The sequence below is a fragment of the Pinus tabuliformis genome, chromosome J, assembly GCF_031772625.1.
Source record: "Pinus tabuliformis cultivar Carrire ecotype Pingquan chromosome J, CPIR1, whole genome shotgun sequence".
Lineage (NCBI taxonomy): Eukaryota > Viridiplantae > Streptophyta > Pinopsida > Pinales > Pinaceae > Pinus > Pinus tabuliformis.
The window spans coordinates 887,080,268-887,106,983 of record NC_142295.1 but is presented as its reverse complement, the minus strand read 5'-3'; positions in this window follow the sequence as shown (position 1 = coordinate 887,106,983).

Sequence of the window (26,716 nt, the reverse complement as noted above, 5' to 3'; positions counted from 1 at the left end):
TTTAACAACAGGAGAAAATATTTCATCAAAATCAATACCTTTCTTCTGTGCAAACCCCTTCACCACAAGTCTAGCTTTGTACCTCTGTTTTCCTCCATCTTCCTCCTTCAACCTGTAAACCCATTTACTCTGCAATGTAGTTTTACCTGCAGGCAACCTGACTAAGTCCGAATTTTGGTTATGCAATAAGGATTCCATCTCTTCTTCCATGGCTAACTCCCACTTCTTCCTGCTTTCAACCTGCATTTCTTCTTCATAACATTCGGGTTCACCAGAATCAATCAACAATAAATAATATAATGAAGGAGAGTATCCTTTAGGGGTATACTTATCCTGGTAGATCTTCTAACACCACTTTTAGGTGTTTGGGGTGCCTATTGTTGTTGTGGTGGTTGTTGTTGTTGTGGTTCTTGATTATTATTATTTTCAAACACCTTTACTTTTTCAGTGATCTCATCAAGAACTATGTATTCCTTATTTTGTTTTTCCTGTTTCTTTTCCTGCAACTGATTCTTATACAAAACCTTTTCATTGAATTTTACATCTCTGCTCCTAATGATTTTGTGATTTTCATAATCATATAAGTGATAACCAAAATAATTAACACCATATCCAATAAAGGTACAATTCTTTGATTTTGCCTCAAGCTTTGTTCTATTTTCTTTATTAATATGGACAAAGGCCTCACAACCATAAGGCTTTAAAAAAGAGTAGTTTACCTTTTTACCTATCCATGCTTCCTCTGGAACACCACCATCCAGGGAACTTGAAGGCCCTCTGTTTATTAGATAAACAACAGTATTTACAACATCTACCCAAAATTGTAAAGGCAATCCTGTATGCAATCTCATGCACCTTGCACTCTCCATGATTGTTCTGTTCATCCTTTCTGACACACCATTTCCTTGTGGTGTTCTTGGAATTCTCTTCTCTTTGCGAATTCCATGCTCTGAATAGTACCTATCAAACTCGTTGTTGGAATATTCACCTCCATTGTCTGATTTGAGACACTTCAATTTCTTTCTTGTCTCAATCTCAACCAAAGCTTTCCATTTCTTGAAAGTATCAAATACATCAGATTTATTCTTGATACAATAAATCCAAGTTTTTCTAGTTGCATCATCAATAAAAGTAACATAATAATGAGAGCCACTGAGAGATGATACCTAATTAGCTCCCCATACATCTGTATGCACAAGCTCTAATTTTTCGCTCTTCTTTTCTTTTCCAACTCTGAGAAATCTGACTCTCTTCTATTTTCCATAAATGCAATTCTCATAGAAGTCCAAATCAACATTCTTCAAACCTAGCAACAAATTCCTTGAGTGAAGGATCTTCATCCCCTTCTCACTCATGTGTCTGAGCCTATGATGCCATAATGTTGCATCTACTCTTTTGGAAGTTAAAACATTAATAGAGTTAGAAATACCATTGCATAAATACAATGTACCAACCTTTTCGCCTTTTGCTATTACTAGGGCTCCTTTGGTGACCTTCCAAGCTTTATCTGTGAAAGTTGTCACACAACATTCACTGCCTAACTACCCTATTGAAATCAGATTTTTCTTCAGATCTGGAACATGCATTACCTCCTTTAGTAGCCATTGGTTTCCATTCTGTTGTTTTAGAAGAGCCTTACTCATTCCAACAAATTTACAGGATTTATCAAACAGACTTGTCTAAAATCTCCTTGAACATAGTTATGAAAGTATTTCTTATCAGGTGTGGCATGGAATGAGGCCCCTGAATCTACCACCCAGGAATCAGTAATATTTTCGAAAGAAAGAATCAAAGAATCTTGTAACACCTCACTTGTTACATTTTCTTCATGATTGTTTTCTTGCTCTGCATCTCCTTCTTTTCCCTTCCGAGATCTACAATCTTTCTTTAGGTGTCCTTTATTTTCACATTTCTAGTAGACTATCCCCGAACTGGACTTGGATATTCCTTTCCTTGATTTACTGCGATATCCTGAGCTCTTTCCGCTTTCCATTTTTCTTCCCCTAGACTCTGCACTCAAAGCATTACCCGATGTCTCACTAGCAGGATAGCACCGACAACATCATAAAAATTTAAAGTACTAGATCCAGAAATAGAGTTACTAATGGCCATTACTAAACCATTCCAACTTTCTGGCAATGAGCACAAAAATAATATAGCTCTAACTTCATCATCAAAGTTTACCCCTATAGAACTTAACTGACTTGTAACAATATTAAAATCATTTAAATGGTCTACAATAGATCCACCTTCCGACATATTCATATTAAATAAGTGCTTCATAAGAAATACCTTATTTGAGGCTGAGGGTTTTTCATATAGTTTTTCCAACGCCTTAATCAAACCCTCCGTCGTTGTTTCCTTCGAAATGTTGAAGGTGACTAATGCTGCGAGGCACAACTGTACTGTTTCGAGTGACTTTCTATCGAGAAGGTTCTAGTCTTCATCTGTGATACCCATTGGCATCTTTGTTTTTCTGTCCAATGGTAGGTACATATATTTTTGATACAGATAATCTTCCATCTGCATCTTCCATAGTGAGAAGTTTTGGTCGTTAAATTTCTCGATCCTAAACTTAGCATCTTCTGCCATTACTCCCACTCGAACCAGGAATCCTTCTCTCCTGCGATTTGGTTCGCCAAAAAGACCTTCGGCTCTGATACCAGCTGTTAGAAAACTATATGTTATGGAGCAATGGAAGACATAAAATATTGCAGAAATATTAACACAGAAAACATATAAAACAAGAGAGACAGAAATATACATGGTTCACCCAGTTTGGGCTACGTCCACGGAGAAACAACCAGTCCTTCCTGTTATATTATCCAATAAACTGAAGAGATACAACCTACAGCAGATCCATAACACCCTCTTCACTCTCAATCACCTCTCTCTTTCTCACTTAGAATACAGATCCACATAGACGCAATACAATACCCTCATATATACTGAGGGGTTTCCTTCTAGGGCAAAAAACCCTAAATTAAACATAACTTCTACCCTCAGATCCCTGCCTAATGAATAGCCCAGATTGACTAGAAATTACTATACTTTTACAAGGCAATTTTACATCTATTCTTAGCTTCGGGGGTGCTGTCTCCGAATCCCCCGCTAGGGGGGGGCTCCCCAAATTCCGCAGCCCCCCCCCAAACCCCCCCTCCAGCGAATATTTTATGAGCGGTGTTGCCACCCCATTTTGAACTGGGGTCCAATGTCACAATACCTTTGAATACAAAAGATATTCAGGCTCCACACCAAACAAGTCTAAAGTGAGATGCTTTAATTGTCATGATATGGGTCATTATGCGACTAATTGCCCATCGAAGAAGTCCAAGAAGGTATCCTTGGAAGGATCGGAAGGTGAGGCATTGGCTTCTCAGTTCGAGACGGACTTTACTCTCATCGCATGCATGGGATCATCGATGATAGGTTGTGGTTGGTTTCTTGACAGTGGAGCCTAATTCCACATGACTGGCGATAAAAGTTTATTCATTTCCTTGGAGGAGAAAGACCTCAAGATGTGCATAAAGATGGGTGATGATGAAAGGTATCGTGTTTCAAGAGGTGGCACGGTTGCTTTTCAGAGGGAGCATGGAGCTCTTATTACCTTGATAGATGTGAAGTATGTGCCTGGACTGAAGAAGAATTTGGTATCGATCATGATCTTGGATGACAAAGGCTACGATGTCGTCTTCAGTAAGGGAAAAGTTTTCCTTAAACACAACACCATGGGATAGGTGAAGCAGATCGGTTCACGAGTGAAGATCTTATATGCTCTTGAGGTTCAAGATGCATGCAAAGTCGTGAGGAGCAAGGAAAATGTTAGAGACATGGTGGTTGAGAGGTAGAGTAAATTACCTCTCAACATGCAAACCCAGAAGAATTCTTAGACAATTGTGGAGGAACCACAATTGGAGATGCTGAGAGGAGAGTGAGTGGAGGCATCCACTCATGCAGAGACCTCTAGTAGGGGGAAATTTTGAGCCAAGTGGGTAGAGGGATAACATGCAACCATACCTCCAGGTGTGAGGTGGGGCGTTCTGAAGTGATAGTCCCAAGAAGGCCGAAATTGGGTAGGGTCCATTGAGAGGTTTATCTCATGGATCGTACCTTTCTATGGGAGCCCAAGGTATAGAGTAGCGAAAGTAATTAGTAGGGTTGATGCAGTCGAAGATCAAAGTGACAGAGGCTAGAGTAGTCAGATATTGAAGAGCACAGAGAAGGACTGACAACAGTGCAGAAAGGCAGAGTCAGTAGAAGCACAGAGTTTTAAGTTAACAGAGGCAATAACAGTCAAGGACTTTGATGACAGATGCATCATACTGATTCAGGTTGGATATTTTTTGTTTCTGGAGTTGCTAGAGCAACAACAGTTGAGAGAAGTGTTGCATGTAGAACATTCCAAAGGTTCAGGATCAGGATCGAGTTGAATTCCTTTCTTGTTGAGAGGGAGTGTTGAGAATAGCAACAAGAAATGATAAAAATAGAATTGCTAAAAATAGCATTCAATATATTCCAATTTTAATTTGTCCTTGAATTAAAATTGAGAATTAAAATTCGAATTCAGTCTCACTAGCTGCTTGAAAAATAATTAATTAATTCATCTTGAGTTAATTAGTTGGAAAAATTCAAGATATAAGTCTTTGTGAAGTCATGCAACAGTTATCCCTTAGATTAAGGATATTATCCCTTAATTAAGAAGACAAAGATGAGTTGTATTTGAGTTGTAATTAGTTAGCTCAATTAACTGAGTTAATTCGAGTTAAATTAGTTCCAAACAGTTTGAGGAACTAATTGTGAGTTTAGTCAGTTAATGCATGCATGCATGTAACTAGTATACTCCAGATAACTGAAGATTCTCTCATAAATAACTCATGCATGTCGGTTCAAACAAAGACCCAGTTGAGATTAAAGATAGGTACAATGTACTATCAATTGGAATAATTTTCCTATAAAGGAAATTCATCCATGTAGAAGGAATAACGTTCCTTGAGGATTGCACAATCTTACAGGGTGTGAGATCAGTGTTACACTTGGTAACAGGAGGATCACCCAGAAGGAAATAGGAGGCTTGGAGGGCTAAGGAGAATGTTTGTGAGAAGCCTTGTTAGCCTGTGGGCATCCAAGAGGATTATATTGAGAGCTGGCTAGTTGTGAGAGCTAAAGCTTTGTGTAATCTTGATGTATTTCCACCTTGTATGATAATACAGATAGCGAGGTTTTTAGCTGAGGCTTTCCCCTGAGTATTCTTCTGTGTTTCATGTGTATTGATTCTTGTTCTTTGTTATGTGTGTTCTAATTGATGTCGCTCAAATCGATTAAGCTTATGCAAGTTTGATTGTAGAAGTAGATTAAGTATTTTGCTTTAGTATATTGCATGATCAGGTTAATCTACAAGCAGAATTTCTACGGTCATGAGAATGTACAGAGCCTCCTAGATGCTAATAGGCATATAGCATGTGAGCGTCTAGAGGTCAAGTGGTCAAAAGCTTTAGTGGGACTTAGGGCCTAGCTACTTTAGTGGTTGGGATGGTTCATGGGAGTCTTGTAGCTAATGTGGAAGTTTTATATGTTGTGTTTCCATCAATTCCACTTCCTTAAGGTCACATAGGAGGTTGAATCTAATCATAGTAGCCTCTCGTCACATATTTACCCTGGGTGGACGGTTACTTGGGTAGATGTGGGAGGAGGGTGTTGCAGAGTGGTATCAGAGCATGGCTCACCCATAAGATTGGATGGGTGATGTGTCTCCCACGCATTCATATCGGTTGCATATGTGTTCCTTATGCTTGTAGTGCATGTGCTGGTTACATTTGCATGGTGTTGATCATAGTTGTAGTGATGTCGCCATGTGAATGTTTATGGTGTTGTTATGGAATGTGTCTTCATGAGTGTATGGTTGTATATGCATTTTTTATGCATGTCTGTGTCTATATGTTGTTATGCATGCATTTGCATGGTGAAGGCTGTTGTGCATAAGGTCATTGAATGTCATTAGGTCATCATGATGCTATTGGTATGTTATGATGCTAATGTCTTTGCTGAGAGAAAGTAGGAGATGCATATCATTGAAGTGAAGTTGCAACATTGGACCTTAAGGCAAGAGCATGTCGTCATATATGTTTGTATGCTGGGCATGCAGGTATGTAGGCTAAGGATTGTTATGTGCCTTATGGTTATGTGTATGCCTTTCATTCTATTGATGTTATGGTTACATACATTGTAGATTCTAGTTGATTAGTGGAGTTATATGCACATGTGTTAGATAGTCATAAAGTATAGTAACCTATGGTTGTATGCATTTCTATTGTTGTTATATGATAGCTAGCTTGATGATTAGGTTATATGTTGTTGATGATCACGATATATAACTTGTTGGTGTTATATGCTAGTAACTTGATTATTAGGGGTATTACGTTAAGATCTTGATGCTATATGTATCATACTAAGTTGGATTGGTCTATGCAAATGGTCAAGGTTATGACATTCATGTATGAGTAATATGTTGTGATATTATGTTATATTGATATAGATTTGTCGTGGATATGTGATTATTAGGAATGAATGGTAATTGTTTATGAGTTTATGATGTGAACATGTAGCTAGTGACTATTATGGATATCATGACCTTATTTATGCTTGACTTGATATTCTGTGAAGTTATATCATGGTAATATGGATTGATTGTGCAAGCAAGATAGCCTCCCCTGAGATAAATTAAGATATGAGATTCCTTATGTCGTCTACTTTGTGCTTGAATTTTTTATTATGTCATCTATTTGGTGTTTTAGTGTTTGGTGTCTACTATTTCATCCAGTTGATTTGTTTAGCATGGTATGTTTACAAGTTGGTTGAACGTTTGATGAATTGCATAATATGAGTATGTGTTCAAATGATCTTGTTTTAAGATGGCTTTACTCACACATATGTGTTGAGATAGCTAACACGTATTTCAGTGTAAGTAGGTGATAGTTGTAGCATTATGTATTATGCCTAATGAGTATGAGTTGACTATGGATTATGACATTATTGTTAGTCTTGGTTAAGGTTGATTTCAAATTGATAGATATGATTCTCTCGATATTTGGAACATGTGGTTGACATGTGTCAATAATCGTAGGAAACATACTTGGTATTTGTGTGACAAGGTAACAATTGATGTGTTTATATAACTAATTGTAGGGTAATGTGAAAGTACATAGTAAGCCTCGATTACAACAAGGTAAAAATGTAAAAGAAAGGAATTGGGAAAGAATTCCTTGGCTATGCTTGGAAACCATAATTCCAAATGAATGAGTGATTTTCATACAATAAGTCTTATTAACCTTGATTTCATATGACATTATGTGGATATGTGCTAGATTTATGAACATGCACTTGAGAATTTTATTAGTTAGTCTATAGTTACATGTGGATCTATCAAGGGAATTGGAGTCCCTTGAGAGATGGCATGGATGTATTCTGTTGCAAGCATTGTGCTTGGCACAACAAGGTAAGGTAATCGGTGTATTGTTATGTTTATGTATGGACTAAAAATTATGTATTTATGGAAATATGATGTAGGGGATTGCATGGCAATGAGATTGCCGTGAAATTATGTAGAAGGCTCAGGTTGAGCTTTCCATGGAGGCACTGGGAACCATGGGGATTGAGTCATGGTCTTTTTTTTTCTAGTCTTATGCTTTTGGTCTTTTTTGATTTGTTGTGCTTGATTGTGACTTTTTTTATGTCTAGTGTATCACCACACCACTTTGTTTATGAAGTCATGTTGCAATTGGTTTTCATGGTCTTCTTCTTGTTTGTTTCTTGTCTTTCCTTTTATGTGTTGAGCCTTGGGAATTGGTTGGGAAAGACAAAATTTAATGGAGCCCAGGGAGAGTTGCATGAAACATGACAGGTAATGAAAGACTAAGATGAAGCTCGATGCATGGGTAAGCGCAGCGGAAGGTAAGACTATGAAAACTAGTTGGATTGGTTGGGTCCGTTGAGGTTAATGGAAGACGATATGAGAGTGATGAAAAATATAACAGGAAAGGGAAAGTGATTTGAAGTGAGGCATTTGATTCCTTGGACATGTTGGGAATGGTTGTTCTCAATATTGTGCAAGTTGTGCATGAATAAAGGAAGTTCTCTTAACCTTTACCTTGAGATCTATTAATTATTTGTGATCATGATTGATTTATGTTAATGTTTATATGCATATATGTATGTATGTACATTATTGTCTAACACGGTCACTAGGGATCATTTGTGTGGAGGAATGATTGTTTTCACAGGTGAATGACATGAAGAGGTTCCTGGTTTATGAGGAATCAAGTGGAAGATTAGTCATGTGGATATAAATTGATATGGTGTGCTTGTATTACACCTATGATTTATGTTATGATAGGTAACGCTGAAGGATACATTAGCGAAATGAAAGCAGTGTGGTCTTTGGCATGCTGGGATAAGCATGGATAAGACACTGGAAGCACGGTTTCTTGGTAGAGACAGTGTGGTTTAGGATGTGTGGTACTACTTTTGTGCATATGTTTTATATGATGTACATGTTGCATCTATGATGTTGTGCACATGTGGTGTTTTATATATATATAGTGTGTGTGTACATGTTGTTTATGCAATGATATACACAAGGTGGTACATATAGTGTTGTGTGAATATTGCATATGTAGTGTTGGGTATAGATGGCGCTATGTACATGTTAGCTATGTCGTACCATGTACATATTGAACTGTGTGCATGATGGATATGTGGTGCTGTGTGCATATGGTGCTCTGTGCATATTGTACATATGGTGTTGTGTGCATGTTGTACAAGTGTCACTATGTGCGGGTGGTGTTGTGTACATGTCGTGCATATGGCTTTGTGTACATGTTGTATCATGTACATGCCATGCATGTGGTGTTGTGTACATGTCGTGCATATGGTTTTGTGTACATGTTGTATCATGTACATGCCATGCATGTGGTGTTGTGTACGTCTAGAGTTGTGTACACATTGTACATGTGGTATGATGTACATGTGGTGTTGTGTACATGTTTTGTTGGCGGTTCCATGTACATGTGATAATGTGTGCATGTTGTACATGTGGCACCAATGTACATGTGGTATTATATGCATGTTGTACATGTTGTCTTGTGTACATGGGGTACTATGTATGTGCATTGTGTAGTCTTGTTATCGTGACATGTCTTTTGTTTGTTTTGTACTATGTGTACATATATGTATTGTGTTGTACATCGAGTGTAGGTGTATGTATTGTGTGGTGGTGTACATGGGACATATGCATTATGTTGTGTTGTACATTGGGTGTAGGTCTATGTGTCATATGTCAGATGTAGGTGCATGTATTTCATGGTGCTGTATGTCGTGTGTGGTTTTATGTGTGTGATGAAAACTATGGGTATGTGCACATGGTTGAGGAGCAAAGGAATTGGGGTCTCTCCAGTTGTGGAAACTGAAGTAGAGTGCATGGAATAAGAGCAAAGGTGGAAGCTAAGGATTGATTAAAGGATAAGTATCAAAATTTTATTCCAGTTTTAGTATGCATGTGATCTATGATTTTGGATTATGATGGTTACATGTGATTTATGATTTTGATCTATGGTGGTTGTGTTTTGAGCTAACCTGATGTGATATGTTTATTCATGATGACTTGATCAAATAGTTAGTTTGACTTATTGTGACAGGAAGTGAACAGGATTGCAAGTGTACCTTATTGACGAGCTACTAATGAGGTATGATGTGAATTTATTTCAATTTATTTTAAATCTAATGGAAGTTATGTGCTTGGTACCGGGAGCATGGAAATGCCCAGTTGGGTGGTTGAAATTGATTGCAAGAACTAGCATTGTTAGTGACAGGAATTGGAACATGAAACAGTATGCTGGTAAAGCACGTAAGGAGCAGGGCCACTATTGGACATTGGTACCCAATAGTATCCATTGATTTCCATATGTATGTTATGACCGGTACGATGGTTTTGAGGTAGGTATATGCCTTGGTTGTTTGACATTCTGATGCGAGGAAGCCTTACCAAGGGATGGATCACCTGGGATAGGGGATGCCAGGGAACCTGGAAGATGACTGACTACAAAAAAGGGGTGACCAAATTTCTTGAGGGACTGTGGCAGAGAAGGGAAGGTTGGGGATATATTTGTTTTGGACATGAGCATTGCCAGATGGAGTTAGATGCACATTGGGAGTGTGATCTGGAAAAGTAAGTTGATAATTGTTCACTGAGAGGACAAGTGGCACAAGATTGTAGCGCTGGACATTAGATATAGCTTTGATTGTGGTAGTGGATTCTAGAATTCCTGGGAAGGAGGTGAATCCTAGTATTAATTTGAGGGTGGAGGTGTGAGCCTCTAGATTCTCTTGTTGTGGATACACGCATCATATCCTTTTATTTGTTGGTTGAGAAAATGTGCAGATGTGTATACATGTGTATTATTGTAAATACTATATTGAACTGTATTTATAAAGATCCATAGACAGTATGATTATTTGTTGGGTGAAGCAAATGTGTATTTGTGTATATGTGATTATTATTGTAAGTACCATAATGTGTTGTGTTATGAAGTGTTAGGTCCCTATAATACTAGTGATTCCCCCATTACTATTGTCATTGTAGCCCTTATTGTTATTTTTGTGCCCTTATATTTATGTCGGCTATGATTATATTGTGACCCCTTAGACTCCTATATATAGAAAGGAGGTTTTATCATTTGTATCATCCAAGAATTGTTCATTTATGTAATGTAAAGGATGTTTCACCCTCGAATAGTCTGATTTTGAAGTCATTGATCTATCTTTTCCATCTTTTTGTGATGTACTTTCTTAACATTTGGTATCAAATCTTTGGATTCTAGGGTTTCACTACTCTAAATAGTTCATCGCAGAAGTTTCACTATAACGTTTTTCTACGATGTTTCAGAAGCTGAAATTAAAATCTAATTGAGTAAAAATCATGATGAACCTCAGGTCCAACATTCAATTCGTTTCATGCTATAGTTTCAGAGATATGATCCAAGGGAGTTAGGGTTTTTGTAGGTTCCCGAATTACATCCCAAACAAGTGACCTGAGAAAAATTGTCATAACTTTCTCTCTAAGAATCAGATTGAAATTTTCTAAGCAATTACAGAAAGAAAACGAAATGTAGTTCTCTATTTATAGTTTTTAGATCGAAGGTAGAAATAGTGCCACATGGAACTTCATACAAGTTAGAGCTACTGAAAAATATATAATCTGGCCATCTTGGTAGATTGAACATAAAATCAGACTGGTGGCATTGGAAAGAAAACTTATAGGGATACCACAGGACGTAATTTTAGACCTTGGCAGTTCGTAATTACAGAGATACAATGGGTTCAATATTGAGATCCTAAAAAGTTAACAGAGGTATGTAGTTTTTTACAGAATTTTGCATAAGTTTGGATCGAAAAATTAGCTTGAAGTGATTCAAAGGGCATAGTGAAGCATAATTATCATTAATTGATTCCTTGATGAAAGAAAATGGAAACACCTAGCAAGAAACCTGAAAGATCTAGCATGACTCTTGAAAAAGAGGAAGAAATACAACATGATATATCAAAATTATGAGACCATGTGCAACAATTTTCACTCTCACAAAATGTAACAGAAGCTAAGATGGATGGTTTAAAGAAAGGCATGGAAGTTAAGATGAATGACATGGAAGCTAATATGGATGGCATGGAAGCTAAGATGAATGGCATGGAAGTTAAGATGGACGGCGTGGAAGCTAAGATGGATGGCATGGAAGCTAAGATGAATGGCATGGACACTAAGATGGATGGTATAAAAGAAAAAATGAAAGGAAACATGGAAGATTTGAAGATAGATTTGACAAGTTTCTACAAGAAATGCTTACTGATGGCGAAAGGGTATTTAAGTAAACTCATTATGAGAACAAAAGAAATGTTAATCATGATTTCATAAACTCTAACATTGGATTGAAGACCCACCATGTTCCAAAGATCGATATGAGTAAGTTTGATGGCAATGATCCTGTAACATGGATAGTACATATGGAGGAATATACGAAAGGTACACATTGCATCTTTATATTTGGAACCAAATCAATTTGTATGGTATCAATGGCTTTCCTCCCATAAACAAATTGTCACTTGGGAAATTTTTATGGAAGAAATAATAGCACATTATGAGGATACAAAAAGAAACACATCCTTTATCCAATTGATAAATCTCAAACAAAAGGGTTCAATGATGGAGCACATTGAGGACTTCCGAAAATTGGTTATAAGGGTAAAAGATATTCCAAACGAGCATAGGATTGATGTGTTCATAGGGACTTTAAAGTATAACATCCAACATGAGGTTCACCTTTGAGACCCTAATTCGTTGGAGAAGGCATTCAGGTTGGCAAGAAAAATGGAGAGAAAATTTATGGCAATGAGGAAGCCTACCAGTCACAAATATAAAGATGGAAGTGTTGTTGCCCCTAGCCTTTGACAACCTACAAGGTTGACACCACAACAATTGGAAGAAAAAAGAGCAAAAGGGCTTCGTTACAATTGTCATAGCAAATACACTAAAGGTCATAAGCGTGCTAAGGAGAAATTATTTTACATATATTGTGAAGATGAGGAAGAAAAAGAAGAAGAAACGTCAAAAGAAGAGGATATACATGAGGAACAAACCCTAGAGAAACAAGAAATGAATCTGACCATATCTTGTAATGCATTGGCCATAATTACCACTCAAACTATCAAGATATAGTGGCATATCAAGAAGAAAAAGGTAATAATGTTGATTGATTCAGGCAATACCCAAAATTTTATTGATTATAAGATAGCCAAGGAATTGAATTTCTTTGTATATCTAGCAACAAAGTGTGAAGTGATGGTTTCAAGCAGAGGAACCATAAATTTCTCTAGAAAGTGCCATAATATCAAGTTATCGATGGGAGAATATGTATTGAATAGCCCAATGATTTGAATTCCAATGGGTGGTGTTGATGTTGTACTAGGAGTGCAATGGATACAATCTCTGGGTACGATAACTTTTAATTTTCAAGAACTTTTCTTGAATTTTTTTCAGAAGGAATTGAATTTGAACTAAGGGGTATCACAAGGAAACCGAGAAAGATAATAAGCTCTAACAGAATGAAAATTCTTCTAATGAAAGAACAATGAGGCGTAATTGTATAGTTATGCTCACTAGAGGTTCCCACATAGAAATCATCTATTTCTCTAGATCTCCAAAAAATCTTGGACAAACATTACAACGTATTTGAGACTCCCAAAGGCCTACCATCTATTCGTGATCATGATCGTGCTACTCATTTGATTATAGGAAGTGTTCCTCCAAACATCGGGCCTTCCAGATATCCCTATGCCCAAAAGAGTGAAGTTGAATGTATCGTTGCAGAAATGCTAGAGGCTGGTATAATTCAACCTAGTCAAAGTTATTTCTCTGCTCCAGTAGTATTGGTGCATAAGAAGGATGGATCATGGCACATGTGTCAAGATTATAGGGAGCTCAAAAAGCTCACTATTAAATATAAAGTTCACATTCCTGTCATTGATGAGTTATTAGATGAATTACATGGATCAAATTACTTCACAAAGTTAGATATTTGTTCAGGATATCATCAAATCAGAATGAAGACCGAAGACATTCCGAAAAAAATATTTAGAACTCATGAGGGTCATTATGAAGTTTTTGTCATGCCTTTTGGCCTTACCAATGGACCTTCTACATTTCAAGGTTTGATGAATTCCATTTTCAACCCCTTCCTTAGAAAATATGTGTTAGTATTTTTTGATGATATACTAATCTACAACAAGTCTTGTAACGATCATGTTCAACATCTTGATAGGGTGCTCAAACTATTGGAGGAGAAAATATTATATGCAAAAGGCTCCAGATGTTTCTTTGGAGTACAAGAGGTGGAATTTCTGGGTCAATTATATCTCATGAAGGTGTTAGGGTAGACCCTAGCAAAATTAAATCCATTAAAGAATGGAAAATCCCCACATCCATAAAGCATCTGTGAGGATTTGTTGGGTTGATAGGGTATTACGGCAAGTTTGTTAAGAATTGTAGGAGAATAATAGCACCTCTAACAACATTATTGAAGAAAGATGCATTTTCATGGACTCCAAAAGAAACGAAGGCCTTTGAACATCTTGTTAGAGTCAGTGTTTGCATACTACCATCAGTGATCAAAGTTGCTCTTTTCATATTCATTTTAGGTGTCCCACACAGAAACTTTTTATCATTCCACTAGGTCATGCAAAAAAAAAAATTAGTCAAAATGTGATTACTTGCTGGCATAGTTTCATATCTTGTTGACTGTACATCATCCATAAAGTTATTTTTATCATACCATTTGTATCAGTCATGAGGTCATTATGTCATCTTGAAATTCAGTCCTTCGAGGTTTCATTAGGTCTTTTAGGGTTTTTCAAGGTTTCATTAGGTCATTAGGGTTGCCAAGGTTCCATTCCATTGCATAAGACCAACAAGTAAAGCGTGACCAAATAACATCCCTTCACCATGTGAAGATGATTTCTAAAGAGAAATTCTTATTTCATTATGTAACTTTATGTCTTTCAAATGTAATAATTTCACCATCCCAAGTTGTTAACTTAGTGTTCCAAAGATGCCAGACAATCAAAATATCAATTTGTCAAAGGAAATAGTCAAGTGAAAGGGTAAAGTTTTAAATGGTTAAGTGCATGCCAAAGGGAGTTGTCTTTTCCCAAGGGTGTCAACATCATCATTTTCCACAAGCACTAAACCCTAATTTCCTCACCCATTGAGCTAGGGTTGGCTATGGAATTAGAGACATCTGAGTATATGAGGCATAAGGAAGGTCATTTCAGAAATTATGAGGCCATTCCAACTCATACACATCATGTCTCCATCATTTTTCAATAAGTCATTCCAAGGGACAAATCATTTGCCACACATAGGGCCGATTTTTCTTCAAACTATGTTTTAGACCAAACAGGGATGAATTTGGCAAACGTGAGAGAGGTTTTTGTCCATAATAGGCCAAGGATGAAAAACCTCCTTCAATTTTTACACAGGTGTCATAATTTTAGAGAAATTTCAAAAATACAGTTGCTACAAGAGAGTTGTTGCACTTCTACAGTGACTTTGGGAAAATCATTCATTCTTCTAGCTATATTATCCAACTAACTTTCTTGATGAGTCAAATGATAACTAGAGAGAAATATCTTTCCAATGTGCTATCATGGGCTCAATTTGGAGTTGCAAAATACCTCAAAACGTTTCCTACAAGAGAATACTTAATTTTTGCCCCCTCATTCTGCACTTTTTGACCAGTCTTGGGAGAATTGACGTTTCAGGAACTATAATTGATCATTTTCAGTGCTTGATACGTCCATTGTGCATCCAAGAGAGAGACCTTTCCAACACACTATCATCGGCTCAATTTGGACACAGGGAAGGTATCCAAAACTAACTACATTACTTATGAGTGGTTTCTGGTTACCTTGGCATTGCCTTCCTTCAGCGTGAGGTTAAATCCAAGTGATAACGATCTTTTAGGGCTAGCAATAGTTTCTTTTTCTAGGACAGGTGGGTCATGGTGGTATTGAATAGAAAATTCATCTCTCAAGGTGATTCTTTGCATCATTTCTTCCATTTTACTTACCAAAATGTCAAGCTTTACCTCTGAAGATGTTAGGTTCTCTACAATGTTCTCCCTCTCTTCTTCCTTCAGCTTTGCCCTTTTGATCAACAGATTAGCCTCTACATCCACTACACTGTGTAGCATCTCTTCAAGTGTTGCAAGGTTCCTTTCCCTTAGCTAAAACACCATATCTAGATCAAAGGCATCTAGGTAGTGCAAGGGAGCGAATCCAAGAGGAGGCCTTGTATTAGCAGGCATCGAAAAATAGACTTGGTTAAACCTGGCAAAAAACTGTTGTAATTGACTTGGCTTGGTGAAATTACTTATATTGATGATTTGCAAAAGTTTTATCAGTAAAACAATTATTATGTTCTCCAAATAGAAGCTAATCTTGCAGAGAAATCAACAGCTCATTTGTAGGAGGAAGAAGTTTAGTTTCAATAGCTCGAATGCAATAATTAGCCGAAACATATCAGCTATGATAGTAATGAGGAAAGCACAGAAAATTTGGAAGTAAGTGAAGGATCTTTGCCTCCTTTTTCTACTTGATTTTAGTTCGTTAGAGGTAACTTTGATGTGATAAGAAATAAACACTCATTGAGTTTTGATCTTGACAATCAGGAAGATAATCCAATTTTTGATCAGAGCTCCTTACCCTTGTGTTTCTCCTCATTTGCAAAAATAAGAGAAAACTATAAACAAGCAGATAAGTGAGTGGTCAACACTATAAAGTATAAACCTTCTCATGAATTGGTCAAGGAAATCATTTGCAACATAGAAGCCTCCCTAGCTCTAGATTTGTAGCCACCGAGTACCATTGAATTTCAAATTGCAGATGAAGGCTTGTGTTTCAGGGAAAGCTAGTGTCAATTCGAACTACTAGCCCCACTAAGATGGGTAGCTATCTTAGAAACAAATAATCAAAGCCTTTCGAGAGTTCCTTTAAGTGTGATAGATTTAGAGAGAAGAAGAGAGGACCAACCTGGATCATCCACTTTGATCCTCACTTGATTTCTCGTTTCCTTGATAGAATTTGCCACTCCTCTCCTACTTGTCCTGCTTCAAAGAGTACCTGTAGAGTCAAAGTAACAACAAACCATCAAAGCATCTCCATCTAAAACATCATAAACAATGCGGAATCAGAAACACATTGACCATACAATTGCATTCATAAATACTAAGATTCATAAACACATGATTATATGGAGGAAAACTCGAAGAACGTGATTAATAGTGAAAGAGAGGATTACAACCCAGCTGTCTGATCTAGCATCATCCTCCCAGTGTATAAGCCCTCTTCACCTCATGAACAAGCAAATCACCCAACAATGCAATGTCTCTTCTCATAGATAAACCAACAACACTTCCTTACAAAATACAAAATTCCAGCCTCTAGATCTCTCAAATGAGGGATACATTTATAGATGTCTTGCAAGGGTGTGAGTCAGGTCTAGGTTTTTTATTATTGTCATTCCACTAATAGTTCTTGGTTCCACTTGGATATTTCATTGATCTCTTACTCATCACTGGGCGAATTCAGAGAGGCAAGTGTCATAGGAGAAGTTTCTAGAAGATTCCATGATCATCCACTTAGCAAATTGTCTCTGCCATTTGTCTATTCGTGCTCGTCACACCCCAAAGAAGGCCATTTTAGTATGCATCGCACCTGGCTAGTGTTGCAGCTAGTATGCATCGTACCTTGACCATGGAGCAGTCAGTATGGTCTAGTTTTGACCAGTTCTGAGTAGTTTTTCAAATGGAACTTCTGGGAAATGATGTAATCAGTTGACCATGATCCTTTAGGGCATGAAACAACACTTTTAGGGACTAAAGCACCCTTATTTTATGGACATATGAGTTTAGGGTTGTAGTGCCAAAATATGTCTATAACAACTACCCCCTAAAGCATGAGGTCGTAAATCTTCTGATGTCAGGTCAAATGCTTTGTCATGAGGATCCGAGGTATTCGTATTGGAAGGTGGCCTGTATAGGATACAACACAATATATCATCACCATATTATTTTCATGATCTAGCTAAGGCGGGCATTCGTATGCTCAACTTTATAAATTTATTTTCATGTACATAGGACAGATAATCGTCTACTGTTGCAGACTAGTGATTCTTCGCGTGAAGAGTTATCTTCCTTGCCTTAGATGACTATCTGTGCAACTTCTGTGTACAATTGATATCTTTATTTTCCTGAATATATCGCAACCTAGATGGATGAAACTAGATCCGAGGTCTTCAAAACTCATTCAATGTTCACCCGATGTACAAGTCAATCCATGTGAAAAGATGTTCCGAAGTCGAACATGGAAAGACATCACCTGATTACCAGCCAATAATGTAAGTTGTTAATAGACGCAAGAGGAGTCACCGATAATGATGATGACCCTCAAGGTACTATAGTACAATTCACATGGTGTGAATATATGAGCTGATGTCAAACACCACGCAAAATATTTTAGTCGAAGGTCATTGATGTAAACCTGTCACCGGAAGTGAGAAACTTGCCATTGAGGCATGCAAGCTTCAAAGTACTAAAAGGGTTGTTTCTAAGTCAACTTCTTGGATAATGAGTTGATGTCGACAAGAAGTGACCTGTTGTAGGAGGGCCTTGATGTATCCCACATCTATGACATGAAACAGAGCAAATGATTTTTGTGGAGGTGAAAATGATCTGATCATATAAGGTTCAGGAATGGCGGCCATGAAAAATGAAGGGTGTATGTATATTAGTGGATGAGACGTTTGCTGGATGGTGAATTCTCTGAATGACTTCTCTTGAACATGTCGACGACACTTATATGGACTGGTAGCATTAACCCAATGGATGGTACGAAGGACCAATGGTGATGGTGAACAGAAAAACCCAACCCAACTCAATCACGGTGATGGAGTGAAAGTGTCATGTTCAAGAGCGACCCACTACCAATAAAGTTCTTCAAGTTTTCTTCCCTTTTTCCCCAGTCATTGCTGACCAGTACCTCTTTATTTTTGTTAAGCTTGAGGAGAATAACATATGCTTGGTCTATAATTTTCCCTTTGGGAAAACCTATCACTTTGTGTTTAGTGAGCCTATCGTCAGTGAGACTCGTTCTTTTCTGGGTGGACAAGTTTGTTGCTACTATTTTAATGAGTTTAACGACAAAGATAACTCTATCCTTTTCATGTTTAGAGAGTTTGAAAAGGAACGAAAAGCAAAATCCAATAGTCTTTTTTCGTGGCATAATCCCTTAAGTCCAAAAAATTATAAAATAATGTGAAAGGGACGACTTTTCGATAGCTTTAACGAGCCAACAAAGACAAGTGCTTGATATTTTTGTTTAATAATCCCTTAGGTCCAAAAAGATTAAAATATATGGGAGGGATGTTGTTCCCGTTACTTTAACGAGATGGAAAGGCCAACGGCTCAACAATATTTTTATATTTAACGAGTCTAAAAAGAGTTTAAAAGGGACTCATTTTTTAGAAACGAGTGGTATTTTCGGGTAGCAATGAGTTCCAGGTAAGTTTGGAACTTCTCAAAACATGGCAGTGTGAAGAGGGTGGTAATCAGAATCACTCGTTGCAACTGTTCCTCAAAAGGGTGAATAATCAAGTGGAAGTTTATGGTCGGCCAAATGAATTGAGGTGATGGTAGGAACACAACCAAGGTTCAAAAGGGTTGATAGCAAAGCGATCACAAAGGTTATTTACCAATGGTGGTTTCATTTTTTAATGAGCTTGAATCAGGAGAAATTATGCTGAGTGTCAGGTTTATTTTTAACGAGCTTGAACCTTACGGGAACATTGCTCTTGATATTGGTCAAAGATATTTATTTTGCCATTTAACACGTTGGATTCTTTTCTCACTCGTTCAACCTGCTTAATTGCTCCATCAAATTTATTAGAAATACACATATATATGCCTAAAAAATGAATTAAAAACTACCATTTTACTTGAAGTACGTGACTAGTAACATAAAAAGTAGTTTTACCTCTCATTTTTACCATTTCATTTAAAATTTTGGATTTTGGAGCTCTGGAGTGGTTTTCCCCCTCAAACTTCGTCAGTTGATTTCAGGAGATTTGGTGGACTATTCTCCATGCCGTTAGGACCAAGTAGGAGCTAACCCTGAGCTCTTCATTTTCATTCCATCTTTTTTTGATTTTGAGCAAGTTTTCCCTTCCTTTTTAGCCCCTAGGGTTTGAAGATTTTGTTCTCTGATCATCGCACCTGCCCTATATCGAAAGGTGTGATGCATACTGAGTTGTACGCTGGCCAGTTAGTATGCATCTCACCTATTCCAAAGGTTGGGTGCGATGGGCGCAGAAGGGAAACTTTGCACAATAATTTTTCATGAAATTTTTGCCTGTTTTTGCTGAAATTTGGATCCTAATTCATCATTTTTCTGTGACTCATATATTTGCTAGATCAAGAAGGTCGTTACATGCCGTGAACATGAACATGAAGAAGAAGACATGTTTGCTTTACATGATCAGGGTACTATTACTACATTGCAGAACTGTGGTTTGCTCAACTTCTTCCGTATATCTAGCATGAGGTAACAAATCAGTTTGTTGTAGTATTTTCTCGATGCTTGGATCCGATCAACCAGGTATTCTATATTAGAGGCAAATCTATTACATTTATAGTCAATGATATCTACTTTTTGACGAGGTTATCGATGCATGGTGCCCCTCTTTCACTGTCGGGATCTGCCTGTGGGGTTGAATCGGTGAGAGATTATATTTGTCAGCTTTTTAGAGATGTATCTCAGCCTAGAAGAGATGGAAATATCAATATTTGGGATGTCACTGATCAGTCTCTGAGGACCATTTTATTCACCTTTTCTAGATTGGCTGGTAGCACGGCTCTTCATTTGGCAAACAGATATTATGTGCAGTATGCTTTAGAATGCCTCGACCAAAGGTATTCAACTGGTGTGAGGCAATACTTCTGGTGATAAAAGAACAACTCTCTAAGGTAAAGAATGGAATATCCAAGAACTTTGGCTATGGTTCCATTTTAACTGCTTTTTCCTTAGAGGGGATCCCACTGATGCAGCCGCAGCATATTTCACTAGGATTGCTAGCACCAATGGAACCCAGGATGCAAAGATGGATTGATCTCATGGCTAGACATGTTGGTCAGCCACAGATTACTTTCTTTGATGCCTTCTTCAAGTGGTTCGACCATCAGGAGATGGTCTTCTCAAAGTGTCCATATGTTGGGATGGATTTCCAAGGTGACCCTAATTTGGCGTTACCGGCTGGCATGTAGTGGGGTGTGATAGGTAAAGATGATTTGACCATATCTTTGTTTATCAGTTTTAGAATATTTTTGTGATTTATCAAGACTAATTGAACCCATGTACTTGTGTAGATGTTGGGCCAGTGCAACCAGCGGCACACCCAATGGCGGCAGTTGGTGTTCTACCAGGAGAGGTTGTAGGGAGGGCTATCCTTCGTGATCTGGACATAGCAAAGACCCTGGCAGTATTGCAGGATCAAATCGAGGGTCTTACCCTTATTATTCAGGATGCGAGGACCGATGAGTTACCTTTGAGGCTACAGCACCATACTATTGGTGTTCTGAGTCAATGGACTAGGCTCTTGCATATGATCGCATAGGTGGTGACATGTTATCACCAGCATCATTAGTATAGGATTCTTTTCTGCATTTACTTTTGAGTTTCTTGGTCGCATGACCGATTTTTCCTTGCACACAAAACATTATGTGAAACTATAAACAGTTATATATTTTTTATTTTCAGAGCTTATTTTGGTTAAGTTATGTGATCCAACTGCAAATGTTGATATGAAATGCTTTTCTTTACAAATGCTCCAAATTTATGTCTAACACATAATTTGCTAATGAATCAGTTAACGTGTTTAAGTTTCTGGAAATGCGTTGATATTGAATGGAACCAAACCGCCTTTCCAAAATATTCACCCTTAGGAACATACGATAGATAGCTGGGTTCTGAACCGAATAAACACCAGTAAGCTATAGAATGACGAGTTGGAAATCTAGCCTAACAGCCAGTCAGCGTATGTGATGTGAAATGGCATCAAAGAGAATCTCCATCAATGCGTTGTACTCAGCAATGTTGTTCGTTTATTGACCAATACATATCCCTCTGAAACTCACTAACTTGCTGCTTGGATCAAATATGTCCCAGGCTGTAGAAGATAGGTTCCACGTTCTACGACTAGCTCCGTCGGCATACCCAATGAATGTTTCCAAAAAGTCCGACATCTGCAACAAATGCAAAGTGGATTACTTAACCAAAATGACCACTCTTGACGAAAACAAAAAATGAAACAAAAGCATATTTGTAAAGAGATTACTACACTTGATCAAGCATAATATTGCTTAAGATACAAACCGTTTCGGGGTTGCGACAGTGGAATTCCATCATAATCTACTAGCTCGTAGGCTCCTTTTGTTAATACTCATTTAACAATGTAGGGGCCCATCAATAATGATTGGAACTTACCTACTCCCAATTTATCAGAGTCCTGATCATAGAGTAAGACTAGGTCACCTTTTGAGAAGGCACGAGGCTTGACATTTTTTCAAATTATGCTTTCACACATTTCTTATGTGCTTCGCTAGCTAGCATGGCATCACGACGGGTTTCATCCAAGCGGATTAGTTCCAAGAAACGAGACTCTTCCTCTGAAGTTTTGGGAAGTAGATCAATTGCGAGCTTGAGAGATGAAATCTAACATTGAACGGGTAAGACAACTTCCAGGCCATACACCAACTGAAAAGGCTTAAATCCGGTCACGTTTCTCATCGAGGTCATATATGCCCACAGAGTTGAGTACAAGATTAAATGCCAATCCCATTTGTGGACTCCAACCATTCTCTGCAGCATGCACTTTAGGACTTTGTTGATCGCTTCAACCTGTCTATTAGCCTGCAGATAATACGGAGTAGAACTATCATGGGACAGTCCTAATTTGGCAGTAAATTCAACCATCATGTTATTGCAAAAATGCGATCCATGATCTGTGACTATAGCCCATGGAACACCAAACATAGAGACTACATGATTGAAAAATAAAAGAGCAGCTATTTCACCACTGTTGTTTAATGTAGGCATCACCTCACCCCATTTTGTAAAATAGTCGATAGCGACTATGATATACCCATGCCCCCCAGCTGAGGTGGGGTTACATGTCATGAAATCTATGCCCCATTTGGCAAATGGCCCAACAACAACTACTAGATGCAGTGGTTCAGGTGGTAATCTGGTTTTGCGATCAAAAATTTGACAAGCATGGAAACTTCTGACAGCTATTATGTAATCTTTGAAGATAGTAGGCTAGAAGTAACCAACTCGTAAGATTTTCTGTGTAGTAGCATAACCAGACAGATGCCCCCCACATGTGCCTGAATGACAGTCATTTAGGACTTTTTCGGCCTCCTCATGCGTGAGGCACCTTCGCAGAACTGTATCGACACCACGACGGTAAAGTGTATCACCGACGATCATGTAGTCTTTTGCTTGGTATCGAGTACATCGTTGTTTCGAGCGAGAGGTGTTAGGCCTAAAGGTTTGGGTTTGGAGATAGATTAGTATATCTCCATACCACGGGTCGCTTGATGATATCAGAAACAAAGTTTCATCCACGATTGATGCTTTAGATGTTAAATCGTTGGACGATGATGGGAGGTCACAAAGTAACTCTGCGAAGACTAGAGATTTCTTCGATTTGGATTTGGTGAATTCACGATAAAACTCTTGCAATACTTGCCCCCTAGCAATTGACGCGACAAGATGTAGGTTAAGGGTTGCAATCTAAAAAGATGGTAGTTTTTCAAAAGAGTATATAGTGTCGAAATCTCTGTATTGCTTGAACAGTTTCCAAAGCTAGCTTTTCAACATAGGAGTACTTGCTTTCCGTATCGTTTAAGTTACGGCTTAAATAATACATAGGATGTTCTATTCCATTGTCTTCTTGTACTAAAACCATTGCGATGGTCATATCTATAGCAGCGAGATACAAGTTAAAGTATTTTTGATAGTCAAGAGCATACATTAATGATGCTTTTACTAGGGAACTTTTCAAAGCCTCAAAGGAAGCTTGCGCAACCTGATCTTAGTTGAAGGGTACTTCTTTTTTCAAAAGACGTGTATAAACTTTAGTAAGTTTGGCATGATTTGGAATGAATCTCCTTAGAAAGTTTGATTTCTCTTGGAGTTTCTGAATCTGAAGCAAATTTGAAGGTGGAGGCATGTTGATGATTGCCTGAACCTTACATGGGTCGAGTCAAATTCCATCCTTAGAAACTATGAAACCAAGTAACTGACCAGAACCAACACAAAACACACACTTGTTTGGATTGAGTCGTATCTTGTAGTGTCAACAACGTAGAAATATAGCTCTCAAGTGCTGCAGACGATCAGTCTGCTTTCATGAATGAGCCAATAAATCATTGAGATATGGTTGAACGATGTGTTTGATGTCGTGGAAGGCGTAGTTCATTGCCCTCTGAAATGTTTCCCCTGTGTTATTCAAACAGAAAGGTAGTTTTTGGTACGTGAATGTGCCCCATGGACATATAAATGCAGTCTTCAACTGGTCCTGTTGACGGATATTGATTTGATTGTATACGGAAAATCCATCCATAAATGAAAAAACTTCACATCTGGCACATTCATTAATTATCTGGTCGATGAAGGTTGTAGGGTAGTTGTCCTTCGGACAAGCTTGATTTACATCCCTGTAATCGACACACACTCTAATTGTTCCTTGCCTTTTCATCACTGGAACAATATTCAATACCTAATCAGTGAGAGGAACGGGGTAAATGAAACAAGCGTGTAAGAGTTCTTCAACTTTTTCCTTAATGGTAGCAGCTTTCTTCGGGTGAACTAGTTGAAGTCATTGTCATACTTGTTTGACATCTAGATACATCTTGATTTCATGTTCAACGATGCTCGAGTCAATGTCTGGCATTTCTTCATATGACCAAGCAAAGACATCTCTGAATTCACGAAAGAGAGCGCAGTATATTTCTAGTTCTGAAGGAGAACAAGATTTGCCAACATGTATATTCTCTACAACATTTGGTTTGGTCGAGATATTAATGGCAATAGTTTCTTCAATATTGGACAGATTTCACTCTGAATCCATCGTATTTACAGTATTCGATAGAAAATCAAAAATTGAAGGATGATTAAGCTCACTAGAATAATCCTCGTTGTTATCTTGAGGTTGGGAACAATGGTGGTGATCTTCCCATGGTGCCTCTCCTATCATCATTGACTGAATGATTCCTTCGTCTGTAGAATGTACATGAGACCAAGGATCAGAAGAGGTACCATACTCTAGAGACCTATCTATCCAAATGCTTGCCAAGCATTGATTTGGGTTTGCCGCCCATGCCCAGAATATTGATTGCTACAACAATTCTATAGGGCTGGGGGGCAAAACTTGGCGATGATCCATTCTAACAAAATGTTCAGAATTCTTCTTAATATTTGATGATTTAGAAGATGTCATGTGAGAGGTTTCCACTGTGGCCACTTCCATCAGATTACTCTGAGGCGGAAGGGCAAAAGTACCCATTAAGGAACGATCTTTTAGGAGACCTACTCTGATATTTTGAAGCGATTGATTATGAGCTTCCATGGATCAATGGAATGCTTCCAGTAACTTGGGAACTGTTGGGGAGGAAGGTTAGTTGGTAAATGATTGTAATTCTTCCTTGAAAGGGGAATGCAATCTTTCTAAAATATGTTGACACAACAGCAGCCATAGCATAAATCCAGGGCCTACCCAATAGGATGTTGTAGTCAAGATTTCCATCAATGACCTCGACTTTAATTTCTATTGTCTTGCCCCCCAGTTCGATTTACAAGTTACTTAATATCGCATATGGCGTGTATGTTCTTCCATCGAATGCTTTTAATGTCGTTGATGATCCTGACAAGGGTGGTGAGCCTAAATTTTTCCAGCAACTCATTGACATAGTACAGGTAGATGCTCCCTCGTTAATGATTGTTCGATGAACAGTTTTGTTAAGGGCTTTTACCTGTGTGAGGAAAGCGAGTTGTGCTGGTAACTGAGGTTCATATCCTTTATGATTAAAGGCCACTATATTGGAATCTGCTGGATCAATCCGACCTATCGCGGGTAACAAAGCTTGTTTTTGGGAGGGGCAATTTTGTAGTACTTCAAGTGTCAACATAGCGGATGGTGATTGCGCCAGATCCTCCACTATATTATAATTCTGTGCTGCTCTAGCATGAGGATTAAATGTCGATTTATGTACTACTCCCCTAGGTGGTTTTATTGTTAATTCAGGAAATGATTGGTGGAATAACCTCTGGCAAAGTTGTTGTCGAACTACTGGGTTGATCTGTAGCCCTTTTATTCGACGACTGTGGATTTCCATAATCTTTATTTCTTATTGATATCAAAGAATCATTTTTTTGTTTTGAGATGGATAGAATAAGCACTTGGGATGGGGAGCACGATCACTAGCAACCATATTAGTTTTTGGGTTTAGAAACGAATCAGTCAATACTGATAAGGTATTTGAAGTCTTTTTGAAAAACTTCATGACCTCAACTCGATGTGAACAATCTCTTGTGTAATGGTCCTCATCACATATGAAACATGGCTGATTAGGTTTCTTCTTAGCAGTAGGGTTTGCAGAAGATTTTTCAGGAGTTGAATCTTCCTGTTTCTTCTTTTTTTTTGTCCCTTTCTTCTTGCCCCTTGGTTGCTTAGGATTTTTGCCTTTGTGGGTTGACATGGCATTAACCTCCTAGGAAAGAGGTTCTTCATCTGCTTTTTTACTAGAAACCGTACGGGATTTTTTAGATGTAGCCTTTGCAGTTTTCCCACTTGTGGTACTGATCACACCATCCCCAGCATGAGAGTCATTGTTTGATTTAGGAGGGGGAGGAGTGGAAAATTCTGGTCTAGGAGCATCAAGAATTTTGTCATAGAGCATGCCAGATTGAGTATAGATCAAGTCTAAATATTGTGCATGAACAATGATTTGCTCTTCAGTGATAACTCCTCCCTTAGCCACATCCTCTGTAATAGAGGGTAATA